Genomic DNA, 12,080 nt, shown 5'->3' with positions numbered 1-12,080 from the left:
ATTGCAAAACCGGTTTGGATTCCAAGAGCACTGTAGCTGTGTCCAGGATAATGTTTTCACTATACAGGTAGCATATGAATATATTCTGATTGTGAAAAAAAAAAACAAAGCAATCCAGCTATAGTTAAAAATCCTCTTCCATCCCCAATTCTGTTCTCCAGAGGAAACCACTGTTATCAGTGTAGAGTGCCCTCTTCCAAATCTTTTTCTATGTATACAGAGTGTGATTGTGTGTGAATATCAAAGATAAATGCTAGTAAACCATAGATACTGATTGGTAACTTACTTGTTTTCACTTAGCAATATATCTTGCCATGTTAGGACACATGGATCTAATACATTCTTTATAAATTAAATTGTGAGATAATTGAAGATTCACATGCAGCTTAAGAAATAATACAGAGATTTCCCATATACCCTTCACCCAAGTTTTCCTCAATGATGACCACCTACATAACTGTAGTGCAATATAGCAAGCAGGATGACAACATTGGTACAGTCAAGATACAGATTTCCAGGGTGCCTGGGTGGCTCAGTGGTTAAGTGTCTGCCTTTGGCTTAAGTCGTGATCCCGGGGTCCTGGAATCGAGTCCCACATTGGGCTCCCTGCAGGGAGTCTGCTTCTCCCTCTGCCTATGTCTCTGCCTCTCTCTGTGTGTCTCTCATGAATGAATAAATAAATAAATAAATAAATAAATAAATAAATACATACATACATACATAAAAGATTTTTTAAAAAGATACAAAAGATTTCCATCATCACAAGGATCCTTTAAGGTCCCCTTTCAGAGCTACACTCACTTTCCTCCCAGCCCCACCTCCTGCTTAACCTCTGACAGCCACTAATCTGTTCTCCATTTCTAAAATTAGGTCATTTTGATGATGATGTATAAATAGAATCATACAGGATATAACCTTTAGGGATTGTTTGCTTTCTTTAGGCAGCTGAATTATCTGGAGATTCATCCAGGTTGTTATGTGTATCAACATTCTCTACCTTTCTATTGCTGAGTAGTTTTCCATGGCTTGGATATACTATGCATAGTTTATCCGTTTACCCATTGAAGGACATCTGGACTGTTGCTAATTTCTTGGCTACTATAAATAAAGCTTCTATGAATAGTCATAAGACAAGTTTTTTTTTAATTCTTTTTTTATTTTTTTATTTTTTAATCTTTTTTTAAAATTTTTATTTATTTATGATAGTCACAGAGAGAGAGAGAGAGGCAGAGACACAGGCAGAGGGAGAAGCAGGCTCCATGCACCGGGAGCCTGATGTGGGATTCGATCCCGGGTCTCCAGGATTGCGCCCTGGGCCAAAGGCAGGTGCCAAACCGCTGCGCCACCCAGGGATCCCCATAAGACAAGTTTTTATGTGGACAGTTTTCATTTCTCTGGAAGAAATGTCCAAAAATACAAGTGTGGGGTCACATGGTAGTTGCAAGTGTAGTTTTTAAAGTAATTTGCCAAACCATTTTACAAAATGGCCATATCATTTTACATTCCTATCAGCAATGTATGAGGGATCCAGTTTCTTGGCATCTTCACCAGAATTTGGTGTGATCACTATTTTTTTTTAAATCTTAGCCATTCTGATAGGTGTGTGGTGGTATCTTATCGTGGTTTTAACTTGGATGTCCCTGATGGCAAGTGACTGAACATTTCAGGTGCTTACTTGCCATCTATATATCCTTTTCAGTGAATTGACTGTTCATGTCATGTTTTGATTGTTAGGTAGAAGACCTAGCCCTAGCCCTATGTTGGCAAATTGAACTCCAATAAAAAAATAAATAAATAAAAAGAAGACCTAGCCATAGATTCCAATCATTTTCTTTTTCTAAAAATTTAGTTTTCCATCTAACATTTAAATTTCTGATGCATTTTCCAGCTTTATTGAGATATATTTGATATATGATGTTGTATAAGTTTAAGGTATATAATGTGGTGATCTGATACACATATGTATTGCAAAATGATCACCACAATAAGGTTAGTTTGTGAGGCGTTTTTTTAAAGATTTTATTTATTTATTCATGAGAGACACAGGGTGAGAGAGACAGAGACACAGGCAGAGGGAGAAGCAGGCTCCATGCAGGGAGCCCGATGTGGGAATCGATCCCGGGTCTCCAGGATCATGCCCCTGGCTGAAGGTGGCGCTAAACCACTGAGCCACCAGGGCTGCCCTGTGAGGCGTTTTAAGTTGATTTTTTTTAGAGAGCAAGAGAGAGAGTGTGTGTGTGCACAAGCACGTGTGGGTAGTGGGGCTGAGGGAGAAGGAGAGAGAGAATCTTAAGCAGGCTCCATGTCTGGTGCAGAGCCTGACACAGGGCTGGATTGATCTCACAACCCTGAGATCATGACCTGAGCTTGAAATGAAAAGACAGAAGCCTAACCAACTGTGCCACCCAGGCCCCTTAAGTTGATTTTTTTAAAGGTATGGAACAAGTTACATTAGTTTCCCAAGACTACCATGACAAAGTCCCATAAACTCGATAGCTTAAAACAAGACAAATTTATTCGCTCATGATTGTGGAGGCTAGAAGTCTAAAAGCAAAGTGTCAGTAGGGCCATGCTCTCTTTGGAGGCTCTAGGAGAAAATCCTTCCTTGCCTCTTCCAGCTTCTGCCAACAATCCTTGGCTTCCTTATCTCCACATCACTCCAACCTCTGCCTCCATCTTCATGTCAACTTCTCTGTGTCTATTTCTTTTTTTTTTTTTTTGAGTTTTTTTTTTATTTTTATTTTTTTATTTTTTTTAATTTATTTTTTATTGGTGTTCAATTTACTAACATACAGAATAACCCCCAGTGCCCGTCACCCATTCACTCCCACCCCCCGCCCTCCTCCCCTTCTACCACCCCTAGTTCGTTTCCCAGAGTTAGCAGTCTTTACGTTCTGTCTCCCTTTCTGATATTTCCCACACATTTCTTCTCCCTTCTCTGTGTCTATTTCATAAGAATATTTGTCATTGGATTTAGGGCCCACTAGAATAATCCAAAATAATCTTCTCATCTCAAGATCCTGGACTGGACTTAATGACATCAGCAAAGACTAATTTTCCAAATAAGATAACATTTATAGGTTCCAGGGATAAGGATGTGGAAATATCTTTTGAAGTCTACTATTCAACTCACTACACAGGTCAAGGTTCAATGTTTTGCCTATGTACAGTAGCTCCAGCACTATTTGAAAAGGCCATCTTTCTTCCATTGAGTTACTTTTGCTACTTTGTTGAGAGTGAGTTGGGCATATTTGTGGAGGTATGTTTCTGGGTTCTCTACTCTGCTCCATTGAGCTATGTATCTATCCCCTGACCAGGACCATACAGCCTTTATTATCGTAACTACATAGTAAGTTTTGAAATTGGGTAGAGCGATGCCTCTCATTTTCTCCTTCTTTTGCAAAATTGGTTGGCTGTTCTAGCTCCATTGATTTTCTGTATAAATTTTAGAATGACCTTGTCTGTGTCTAAAATACCCTCCTGAAATTTTGATAGGAATTTCACTAAATCTGTATAGAAGTTTGAGAGAGGATTGCCATCTTTACTATGTCTAGTCTTCTAATCCATGAACAACCTATATTTCTCAACTTATTTAGATCTTCCTTGAACTTTTTTTCACACGCATTTTGTAGTTTTTTTGTAGCGCACAAGCCCTACACGTCTCGTTATATTTGCACTTCAGTATTTTGAGAAATTGTAAATGGTATTGTATTTTTAATTTTGGCATGCATTTGTTCATTGCTAGTGTATAGAAATACAATTTATTTGTCTATGCTTATCTTGTATCTCACAACCTCCCTGAACTTGCTTATTAGTGCTAGGAATTGTTTTGTAGCTCCTTGGGATTTTGTTCATACAACACCATGTCATCTCCAAACAGGGATAGTTTTATTTCTTCCTCTTCAATTTGCATGCCTTTCATTTCCTTTTCTTACCTGATTATACTGGCTAGACCTTCCAGCATGATGTTGAATTAGAATAGTGAAGGCAGACATCTGTTACAGAAAAAAAAAAATCAACTCAGTACATTTGAAAATCAAATTGGCTTTCTCAGGTGATCCATGAATCATGCAGCATCCCACCTAGCAAATAGAGGGGAACTTTGAGGAGTTGCACAAAATGGAAGGTTTTTATAGGAAGGAAGGAGCATAGGACAAGAAGTTACTATCAAAAGAAAGGAAAAGATTGTTTTGGGCAAATTCACTGTACCTTAGGAGGGGAAGGGCAAGGACTCTTATTAAATGGATTACCTCATCTTCCTTTGTGGAATGGAGAACCCAGTGAGAAAATTACCCCATCAGAGCTGATCAGAAAATTCCTGACTGATTGGTTAAGACTACATTTCTTGGGGAGCTTGAAAGTACAGTTAGGTTACATATTAAGTTCTGGTTTGGTGACTTAGCCTAAGTCATTAGGGGCCCGTGGTTTTCTTTTTAGTACATCCTTGCCTTGTTCCTCATCTGAGGAGGAAAGCATTCAGTCTTTCACCATTAAGTTTAGTGTTATCTATAAGTTTTTTTAATAGATGTTCTTTTTCACATTGAGGATATTCCTGTCTTTTCCCATTTCTGAAAGACTCTTTTGTTTTTTTAATCATAATGGGTGCTGGATTTTGTTCAGTGCTTTTTTTCTGCACTGACATAATTATGTAATTGTTCTTTAGTCTGTTAATATGGTGGATTACATTGATTTATTTTGAGATATTGAAACTATCTTGCATCCCTGGAATGGACCCCACTTCTTACATATTACTGAATTCTATTTGCTATTGTCGTGTTGAGAAGTTTTGCTTCTTTATTCATGAGGCATATTGTTCTATAGTTTTCTTTTTGTGTGTGTGACTGTCATCTGGTTTTGGAATCAAGATAATAGTAGTTTCAGGGGTGGGATGCCTGGGTGGCTCAATCAGTTAAGAGTCCAACTCTTGATTTCAGCACAGGTCATGATCTCAGGATCATGGGATCAATCCCTGCGTCAGGCTCCATCCTGAGCATGAACCTGCTTAAGATTCTCTCTCCCTATCCCTCTCCCTCTGCACCTCTCTCCTCCCCCATCACGCTCTCGCTCTCCAAAAAAAAAGATAACAGTAATTTCATAAAATAAGTTGGGAAGCTTTTTCTCCTCTCCTATTCTCTGGAAGAGATTGCCTACGATTGGTATTAACATGTTGTAGAATTCTCCAGTGAAACTGGAAATTCTTTTGGGGGGGTTTAAAATTATGAATTCAATTTTCTTAATAGTTATAGGGTTATTAAAATCATCTATTTCCTATTGAGTGAATGTTGGGAGTTCATGTCTTTCAAGGACTTGTTGGTTTCATCAAAATTCTCAGAATGTATAGAGTTATTCTATTTCCTTACTATCCTTTTGATTTTTGAAGGTTCTGCAGTGATATTCATTTGGTTCCTGATATTAGAAACTTGTGTTTTCTCTCTTTTTTCTTTGTGTTACCAGAGTTTGTAGATTTCACTGATCTTTTCAAAGACCCAGCTCTTTGTTTCATTGATTTTCTCTAATTGTTATTCCTGTTTTCAATTTTATTGATTTCTCCTCTTATTTTAATTTCCTGTCTTCTGTTTGCTTTGGCTCTGTTTGGCTCTTTTGTTCCTAGTTCTTGTCTTTTTTTTAGAACTGAATCAAACATTTTATTCAACTTTTTAGGATGAGGAAAACAAATGATATAAAGTAAGTCATAAGAAATGCTCTCTTGTACTATTTCAACTACTTTCAATGTTTTACAAAACGCTTACACAGCAAATACAAAAAGCTTCAACATACTCATAACTTTTGCTGCAATAAATGCAACTTTAACAAACATACAAATTTCTTCTTTATCAATCTTAAAAGTAGAATTACTGAATTACTAATTTTTACAATGTTATTCATACTTATTTTTTTAAAGATTTTATTCATTTATTCATGAGTGAGTGAGAGAGAGAGAGAGAGAGGCAGGCAGAGATACAGGCAGGGAGAGAAGTAGGCTTCACGCAAGGAGCCCGATGTGGGACTCCATCCCAGATCTCCAGGATCAGGCCCTGGGCTGAAGGCGGCGCTAAACCGCTGAGCCACCGGGGCTGCCCCATACTTATTTTTATTCATAAGTTTTTAATGAGATCATTGCCAATACATACATTATTTTCCTTAACTTTATTTTTTCATTAAGCCAGTATCTGTCATGCAACCATCAAAAACCTCCCAGTAAATTACACAGGTTGGTAGTCCAATTTAGATGGTAGTCCAATTTAGACTCTAGCTTCTTAGAATCAGCCACTTTTCTGACTGCTTTCATGAAGTCTTCCTGTACTACAACATCATGATCAGCATGAATTGCAAACATACCTGCTTCAGTACAAATATTTCTCAGGTCTGCTCCATTAAAGCCATCTGAAAGCTTCACAATTGCTTCATAATCTATTTCACCATGCTTTGCAATGGGACCTGCATGGATTTTCAATATATCTAATCTTGCTTGTTCATTTGGTAGATCAATATGTATTTTTCTATCTAATCTTCCTGGACAAAGCAAAGCAGGATCCAGTGTATCTGGTCTGTTTGTAGCCATGATCATTTTAACTCTATGTATAGTATCAAACCCATCCATTTGATTCAGTAACTCCATTAAAGTTCTCTAAGTCTCTCTATCAACTGAAGTACCCTCAGAAAACCGACGACCACCAATAGCATCTATTTCATCCATAAAAATAATGCATGGTTGGTGATCCCTGGCATAATTAAACATTTCTCTGATCAAACACTTTCACCAATGTACTTGTCTACAATAGAACTAGATACAACCTTTAAGAAATTGCAGTTTAGCTGCCTAGCAACAGCTCGAGCCAAGAGTGTTTTTCCTGTGCCTGGTGGTCCATATAACAAGCAGCCTTTTGGAGGTATTATTCCTACACGCTGGAATAATTCTGGGTTTGTAAGAGGTAATTCTATCACCTCTCTTAATTCCTGAATCTGTTCTGATAATCCTCCAATTTCAGAATAAGAAACATTCCCAGGGGCCTCATGAGACATGTTGTAGACCAATGGATCCACTTCTCTTGGCAAATATCTCATGATAGTGTAGTCATATCCAAAGCAATTCTTGTTCCTGGCTTCAGCTTACTTTTGTCAAGCTGTCGATGACAACCCACAACATATCTTGGTCCATTTGTAGCTTTAACAATGAATTTTTCTGCAGTTAGTTGCTTAAGTACTTCACCACAATCTGCCCAACACTTTGTAGGGCCTTCAGATCGTTTTCAGACTTTTCATACTGCTTAGTAAGTTCTTTTAATTGTTCCCTTAACTCCTTGAGATGGCCGTCGATCTCCTTCTGCTCCAGCAGCTTCTTGAGGTAGTCCTGAAGCGCCTTATCTCTTGGGTCTGCCATCATGAGAAGCTGTCGCTCATTTGTTCCTAGTTCTTAAGGTAGGAAATTAGATTACTGATTTGAGACTTTTCTCTTTTCTAGTATAAGCATTTGGTGCTATAGATTTCCCTTTAATGAACACTGCTTTAGTTGCATTCCACACATTTTGCTGTGATGTATGTTCATTTTCATTCAGGTCAGTATATTTTTAAAATTTCTCTTGAGAATTCATCTCTGACCCGTGAGTTATTTGGAACTGTGCTGTTTAGTTTTCAAGTGTTTAGACATTTTCCTGCAATCTCTCTGTCATTAATTTCTAGTTGTATTCCATCATGGTTACAGAATACATTCTGTTTTATTTTCATTGCTTAATTTGTCGAGGTTTGTTTTATAACACAGGATGTGGTCTAACATAGTCTGTGTTCCATGGGCACTTGAAAGGAATGGGTATTATTCTGTTGTTGGATGGAGTGCTCTATAAATGTCACATTAGATCCTGTTGGGTGAAGGTGTTGCTGAGTTCTTCTATATCCTTGCTGATTTTCTGTCTGGGAGGTCTATCCCAGCTCCCCACTCAGTCTTGTCTGACACCACCCCCATAGGGAGGTTTGGGTTGCCTAGCTACAGCTTAGCAAGGGTATAAGTCCCTGTTTTCAGCCTTTCCCCTACAAATGGGGTTGAAGACGGGGCCACATTTTTTTCTTCCTAGGATACTTGCCTGAAGTAAAGCAGTTAAATTCTCTGCCTTGCTAGTCTACCTCCTTTTCTGGTCCTTTGGTTAGAGGCACAGGCTATTTGGTTTTGGTTTTGGCTTTGTCTCCACCCATTGGTGGCTCCAGATTGCAGGATTTTTGAGCTTCAACTCTGAGATATACAAAGCAAAACAGAAATCCAGGGAACATACCACCATGTCATTCCTAGAGTTCTGAGGTCTCTTGCTGTTGTACCTTCTTCCCTCCACCTTCCAGAGTCTTCTGTGTTGATTTATTTATAATGTTGAGGGCTTTGGGTTGTACTTAGTTTTTAGTTTGTAGTTTTACTTAGTGGGAGGAATAAGGAAATGTTTATCTACTGTCTTCCCAGAAGGAGAAATCCAGACTTAATCTTTTAAAATGTCACATAACTTTGCAGAGTATGACTCTCAGCAGCTTATTTAACTATTTACCTATTTTATGAACTTAGCTTGTTTCTAAGTTGTGATGGCCAATTATTTCCATAAGCATCCATTCAATAAACATTTGTATACATGTGCAAGAGTTTCCTTAGGATAGATGCTAAGAAATGGAGTTGCTGGGTATAGGGGACATGCATTTTACATACTAATAAATGCTTCCAAATTTCTGCCAGTAATTCTGTAATCTGCCCAGTAGAGTATGAGAATAGCAGTTTTGTTCATCTCCATGTCAACACTCGATATAATCAGATGTTTAATTACCAACCTGATGGGTGAAAGATGGTATCTGATGTTTGTTTTCATTTGCTTTTCCTTGAGTACTAGAAGTCAAACATTTTTTCAAATGTCCATTGGCAATTTGTACCTCTCCTTCTGAATTGACTGACCAAATACCTTGCCATATTTCCTTAAGATGATTTGCCTTTTTTATGGATCTACAGAATCAATAGATAGATATAGATATTTTAAATATATATTAACATATATACGTAGAGAGAGATATTAACTTTTGACCTAATACATATGTTGCAAATAATATATTTCTCCCAGTTTATCATTTCTCTTTTACCTTTATTGATGGTTTCTTTTGTCTAGGAAATTTTTTTGATGTAGATTCAGATGTATCAATCATGCTTTTATGCCTTTTGTGTTGTATGCGTTGTTTAAAAAGGATTTCTCTACATCAAAGTCACAAATATATGCATCTACATATTTTTTATTGTAGTTATAGATATGCTTTATTTTTTATAGTTAGTTGTTTGAGCTATCCAAAATTGCATGTGTGCGGGTGTATTTAGTATATGGTTAGAGATCTAGTTTTTTCCAAATGAAAAGCCAGTTGTTCCAATACTTTGTATTGAATAGCTCATCCGTTCAGCTCTGGCTTATAAATGCCACTAATATTACTTATTTAATATCTTTACATGTGTTGGTTTGAGGGCTTTCTATTCTGTTTCACTCATTTATTTGTTTAGTTCTGAGCCAATACTGTACCTTATTAATTATTAGAGATTTGATATTTTGTATAATAAATTCTCCTTCACTGCATTTCCCCAAAAAATTGTTTTAGCTTTTCTTGTGCATATTCTTTACATATAACATTGTTTCTGTGTATTTGTAAAAGCCTGTACTTTAGACTCCAAGAGTAAATATTGATTAGAAACATGGACTCTGGGCACTAGGTCTGCTGTTCAGTGGTATTCCCAAAGTGGGGGCAAATCCTTTTCCTGATTAGAAAGAAACAACAACAAAAAAACTAAATTCTGGCTTGATAACATACTTCGTTGAACTTTAAGGAAGGGAGTAAGGAGTGGTTGAGGTAGACAAGCAGCACACAGTAGCATTAGGAGACAGTGGGGTCGTGATTTTCTATCTGGGAGAGTCCAGGATGACAGCAAGTATACATGGTGGGAGGAGGGAGTACCAGGAATTAGGAGTGGCCCCTTATTCCATGCTGCTGTCTATGGGGTCAAGTTCTGAGGAACTATAGGAACACCCATTCCTAGGAGCGTGCTCACATTCGTGTCCATCCCTATAGGGCATATAGGGGAAGATGAACTGGGTTAGTAGCTGAGCCTGTTGGGCCTGATGTTCTGGACAGACTACAGTATGGGTATGGAGGTGGACCTGACTACTTTTGGGTCCACTGCTGACATTCCATTCCCCAGTTCTGTGGAATTTTTGTCTCGGTGGGGGTGCTGATGCCTAGAAAATTTACTCTCAAACAAAAATGGCCCATTCTACCACAATGGAGCCATGCTGCCTGCCCAGTGGTATGTTATTGAGTGTCACTAGCTGGCAGCAGGCACTCACAGCCAGTTGGAAAGTCTTGATCCTTGGCCTTGGGGTAGAGCTGCCTACTCAGTTGCCCTGGCAAACTGTAGACCTAGAAGGATATTCAGTAGCATAAGGCAGTCTTAGAGTTTAATTGAAGCCCTCCAGACTTTTCCCAAGGAGGATATAGGGGCTGGTTTAGAGGTTCTTGGGGATGTACAGATGCTGTCTGGGCAGGGAGCTCTGCCCTACCCATGTTCCATCTGGCTGACAGGGTGGACACTGCCCCAGGACCTATGTACTCTCCTCCCCACACACAGTCAGGGTCATGGTCTCCAAGGCAGGAGAGGGGCCTAAGCCACCAGCACTACTGTATGGATTTTAGCACCTAACAAGGCCGACAAACCATCATTCTAGTAAAGAAGGCAAAATCAATTGCAGTAAATACCTTGAGAGGTACAAAGTCCTATGTGGATTTTACTTACCTCACCTTTAAAATCCAACCAATACTAAGTCTTTTCCCACTCTTGAATCCCTTTCTCCCCCCCCCCCATTTTCATGGCTCAGACTAGACCCTGCTAAGTGATACTACTGGACTACCTCAGATCCATTTCTTGGATCTCTTTTCCCTTTGTGCACCCTCCTAACTCAAAGCTCTGATCATGTCCTCTGCTCTGCCATAAAACATGTTTACAGAGTCCAGCCCAGCAACCCCCCCACCGACTTTCTTCTCAAATGACATTTACACCTTTTCTTTTATTTCCCAAATCGTTGGTGTTTCTTCTAGTGCTTGATTTTGAAAGTCCTCTGAGGTGGCCCAACCTTCTCTTTCTGCGTTTGTGCGTGCTGGGCAGGTGCTAGGAAGACGCTGCAGCTGGATGCTGTGGAAAGCTCACCATGAAATTTGGAGTCAGATAACCGGTTAATCTACTGCCCCCCACCCACCCCCCCAACACACACACCTCTGCTTCTTGGCTTCTTAACGCTGGCCCTCGCTTCACCTTTCTCTCATTCTAACTCTCCCCCTCTGTTAAGGCCGCGTGAGAAAACGACCCCTATCTGAGTTTAGTGACAAAGACTTCTGGAGAGTGGTGGCGAGTGGGGCCTCCAGCGCCGGAAGCTTCCAGGACGCGGGGGTTGGAGCAGAGTTTAGGCACCGGCTGGCGGAGCAGGTGCTGGCGCACAGCTGCCATCGGGAACTGCCGGGGGCTGCTTTTCGTGCGCAGAGCGTCTCCGGGCATCTTGGTGCGTCACCGGGTGCGTGCAGAGGCGGCGGGGCGGCGGGGCTGCGTGGGCGACCAGCGCGGGCAAAGCCCGCGCGATGATTCACGGTCCCCCGGCACCTCCGGAACAAGACGCTCCTTGGAAGCGGCCCCGCTCCCTCCCGCGTTCTTCCCCCGCCGCACCCAACAGCTAAGGCAGCCCCGCGCCCGAGAGAGGGCGCTGCAGTGCAGCCGCGCAGTCGGGCGCTGCTTTCTGGCTCAGAGAAAAGAATCTGGGGGCTCAGGCGGTGGGCTGGGTGGGAAATGTCTCTCTGCAGCCCCAGCGGCGGCTTGGTTTTTGACACCGAAATGAAATATCCCTAAAAATTATCAGTCCCTGTGCAGAGCGATGGAGCCGAGGGGCCCTGTTGGAGAGTGCCTCTTCTGGCTTCCCTCAAGCTTTGGAGCAGTTGTGGAAGCAGGGGACTCCCCCCACCATCCCCAGAGAGGGTCCTTGATAGGATGAGTCTCCAAAGCTAAGTAGCCCAGCCCTTCATCTTCTCCCCTCTGA

At 40.4% G+C, this 12,080-nt stretch overlaps 1 protein-coding gene and 1 pseudogene across 1 annotated transcript in view; one reads left to right on the top strand and one right to left on the bottom strand.

The window, feature by feature from the left end:
• NHSL2 (NHS like 2) overlaps nucleotides 1–12,080 on the top strand; it is a 254,111-nt gene that overhangs the window by 105,552 nt on the left and 136,479 nt on the right. The gene's annotated exons all lie outside the window — the stretch shown is intronic.
• Nucleotides 6,136–7,419, bottom strand: LOC140628183 (26S proteasome regulatory subunit 10B pseudogene; annotated as a pseudogene).

The sequence above is a fragment of the Canis lupus genome, chromosome X (genome assembly GCF_048164855.1).
Source record: "Canis lupus baileyi chromosome X, mCanLup2.hap1, whole genome shotgun sequence".
Lineage (NCBI taxonomy): Eukaryota > Metazoa > Chordata > Mammalia > Carnivora > Canidae > Canis > Canis lupus.
This window is presented reverse-complemented; position numbering and strand designations above follow the sequence as displayed.